We start from the raw sequence: 4,256 nt of genomic DNA on the forward strand, positions 1-4,256 counted from the left end.
TAAACAGGCCGTGGCTCCATCCGAGCGTCTGAAAGCGTGGAAGCGTGACTCAAAGCGTCCACTAACACGACGTGGAGCCAGCCCTGGAGCTAACTTTTGAACTACCCTTTCCAAGTAGGTTTAACTAACTAAAGGGTAGCTTTGCTGTGTTTTATGTTGCATTGTTTTCCAGAATGAATATGTGAAATATTAGTTTCCCCAAATAATATTAAAAAATATGTCAAAAAAATATGTGAAAAGTGGCAAAAAAATACTGAAATATCTGGAAAGAAATTGGAAAATGTCTGAAAAATCCTTCACTCTAAAGTTAGATTTTAAAAATATTCAAAATATAGTAAACTGATGTTTTAGGTTTCCACACGTCACTGGTTAAGAGGTGCTAGTTCACCTCCTGGTAACTACCGAGGTGCCCTTGAGCAAGGCACCGAACCGAAAAATCATAATTCTCAGAAAAAAGTCAGAATATTTTTTTATAAGAATTTGAAGATTAAAGTCAAAATTGTGAGAAAAAAGTCAATCAACAATTTTTCTAATAATTTGGAGAAAGAAAGTCAGAATTTTGAGGCGAAAGTCAACAATTTCTTCTAATATTTCAGATCAAAAATATAACTCAGATTTCTGTTTTCTGAGAATTCAGAGACAAACATTTCAGAATTGTGGGAACAAAAAAAAAAAATCACTTTTGTTTAGATCTCAAATATTTCCTTTACATGTCAAGGCACCGATGGGTTAAATGCAGAGGTCCAATTTCCCTGTACTGACAAAACAAAGAGGGCGTGGTCCTCCAGTTCTTCTCCATAGAAGACGTTTCTGTGGATATTAATATTTCCCCCTGCATTGATTCCCACTCAAAGCTTCTGCTTGTTGCTTGGTGATTGTTTCCTTTGTTTGTGTTTCCACTCAAAGGTTCTTTCTGTGCCGCAGACGCTCTGTAACGTCTCTCTGAAAACCGCCCATTAGCTCCTCCATGAATCTTTTATCTGCAGCGCTCAGTGAGAGGAGGCGTCTGCACTGAAGTGGATCTCTAGTCTTTCATGTTGATATAGTGGTGTGTCATTACAGAGCGTCATGCATGCAGAAACAGGCTTTTAATGACTGCTTTCAACGCCTTGCACACTCAGCATCGGTTGTGACATGTTCAAAGGGTTACCTTCAAAATGTCCATAATATTCGTTGGAAATGACGACAAAAAAAATTGGGAAAATTATGTAAAATGTCTTAAGAATAAACAAAAAATGACTAAATTAATATGTGAAGAATGACCCCAACAGATATTAAAGAATATGTTTTAAAAAATCGAAAAAAATATGAGAAGTGCCACAAAAAAAAAGAAATATCTGAAGAAATTTGGGAACATTTCTGAATAAATCATTCACTCCAAGGTTACACTTAAAAAATATTCTTTATATAGTAAACTCATGTTTTTGGGAACTAAAATTCATTTGTAGCTTCCTGCCGCTCGTCCTGTCTGTTTCTATCATATATAAAACACTGATTCTAAAGAGACCGTCTCTAACATCAGAAATATCCCTTTTTATTTCCATGTTTCGCAGCTTGTTTTATTTCAGATTATTTCGGGGGTTTCTGACGCTCCTCGTGTCTCTTCTGTTGACAGGTTCACATTTGCACAGCTGGACTCATCGTGACCCCGCCCCCCAGCAGTCCTGTTACCACGGCAACTGTCTTCACGTTCCCCTCGGAGTCGAGCTACACCTCCATCTCCGTGGTACGTCCTAAAAATACACCATGACACTGTCACACTGTCACATGTGCTGAGAGCTGGGAAGCTGCTTTTAAATCGACTTGTTTGAATTTATTTCTCAAAAAATGTAATTTATTTTAGTCAACGTCTTGCATTGAGGTGACACACATCTGTGCAACGAGAAACTCAAACTTTCTTTATTTGAATTCGGTGAGTTTGAAGTCAGAAATCAGGAGGAAAATAATCTGAATTATTTTTTCTTAGAATTGAAAGATCAAAGTCAGGATTTGGGGAAAAAAAGTCAGAATTATTTGATTTTTTTTTTTAAGAATTCTGATTTAGAAAAGTGAGAATTCTCAGAAGAAAAGTCAGAAATCAGGAGAGAAAAAAATCCTAGAAGTCAGAATCTTTAGGAAAGAAATTAAAGACATCTGAGAAAAAAAATCTGAATTATTTTTTCTAAGATCAAAGTCAGGATTTGGGCGAAAAAGTCAGAATTATTTTTTTTTAGAATTCAAAGGTTAAATTGAAAATTCTTAGAAAATAGTCAATAATTTCAGATATTTTGCTCAAAATTCTAAAACAAAAGTAAGAATTCCGAAAATGAAGTCAGATTTGTTTTGTTCAGAATGTCTGAGGACGGTGCGTGTAATTCTTCTCAGGTGTTCAAAGATGAGTTGGGGTAAAGACAGAAGAGAGACAAACATGAATCAATTTAGTTCTCAAATATTTTCTGTATGACCCTCATCCTCTACCTTCAAAACTTGAATGAGGTTTTATGAATCTAAATGTGATGAAGTTTGAATTAGCAGCTAAGAAACTACGTTGTTACATGTTAGTGTATCCATTTATTTGAACAGGGACAGTGCACACTAATCAACTTTTCTGTAAATGTGCCAAGAGGCTATTTTTCATCTGTAGTCCCTGGACAGATTTAGTAAGTCTCCCTAAAGACACATTTCATCAAATAAAAACATGCCACATACATGAGGCTGTGAAACTGTTCAGCGAGAGCACACACGTTATCATTTCACTGAAAGTCAACAAACAAAGTCAGTATAAAGACTTTTCACAGAAACGAGGACACATTATTCTGCTGGAGGCAAGAATCATGTCAACTAGGAATGTCCAGAAATCAGCACGCTCACTGTGTGTGTGTGTGTGTGTGTGTGTGTGTGTGTGTGTGTGTGTGTGTGTGTGTGTGTGTGTGTGTGTGTGTGTGTGTGTGTGTGGTCTCTGCACGCCTCACTGAGGATCTGACGTGATGTTTCTCTACAGATGATTTCTCTCGCCTGCAGGCAGCCTAATTATCTCAGCTCCAGCGTCAGCAGAGAACTCTAATGCACAACGACACTTGAACACACCGCGGGCCGAGGGAGGGTCTCTGGGCTCGCTGTGGGAGGGGGGGGGGTTAATGTTGCTCTGAGGAAGAGGAGTTGTCTGTCCTCTGGCTCTCACCGTCTCTAAAGTCCTGCTGTTTGGACGCAGAGACCTTATCACGAAGCAGAGAGCACGTCTCAGGGTCAGAGAGTGGGAAAGACTTGAGACATTTTACAATCACTGTTTCTCAGAAAGCTTACCTTTTTCTAAACATCTAAACATTCTTACTTTTTTATCAAAATGTTGACTTTAATTCTGAAATCTCAAGATTGAAGAATTCTGTCTAGAAAAATCTACAAATTCTTACTTTTTTCTCCCAATTTCTAAATTCTTAATTTTTCCACAAAATTCTTACTTTTTTCTAAATCTCAAAATTCTTACATTTTTATCAAAATGTTGACTTTTTTTCTGAAATCTCAAGATTGTAGAATTCTGTTTTTCTCTAAACATTCTTTATTCTCCAAATGTTCAAATGTTGACTTTTTGAGAAAAAAACGAATTCTTATTTTTCACAAATAAAAAAAAAATCAGACTTCTTCGAATTATTTTTGATTCTTACCTTTTTTCTAGAAATGTAAAAATCTTAAAAATTCCAAAGATATTCTGGTCAATATGGAACAGAGAGAAGCAGCACACCTCAGGATCAGAGGCTGCAAACAGACAGAAAAGCTCTACGTGAAAACCCTCCAATCAACCGATCTTTAAACAATATTTTATTCCTATATAATAATAATAATAATAATTTCAATTTATATAGCGCCTTTCACGAAACCCCAGGATATAATTTACAAATCATTTTTTAATGCAAAAGTGTCTGAAATAATGGAGATGTGCTGCTTTATCTGTTTTATTTCAAATTAAATGAACATATTTGGCATTTAAACTAGGGCCGGGACTTTAACGCGTTAATTAAGATTAATTAATTACACAAAAATTAACGCGTTAAAAAAATTAACGCATTTTAATCGCACTCATTTTTGCACCGCGGAACGTTTCTCACTGGATGAGTTTCAGGGGTACCGATTATACTGGAGCACCAACTAACGTTCATGACTTCAAACAACAACAAACCACAGTGAACAATAGTCAAACGTGAACGAAGAAGCTGATGAGACCGCTTTGGTTGGCCCCGTGGATGGGACATTTTGTTTAAAAAACGGACGGATGGAAGCGT

This window comes from Notothenia coriiceps, unplaced genomic scaffold (genome assembly GCF_000735185.1).
Source record: "Notothenia coriiceps isolate Sejong01 unplaced genomic scaffold, NC01 NC01_scaffold00037246, whole genome shotgun sequence".
NCBI lineage: Eukaryota > Metazoa > Chordata > Actinopteri > Perciformes > Nototheniidae > Notothenia > Notothenia coriiceps.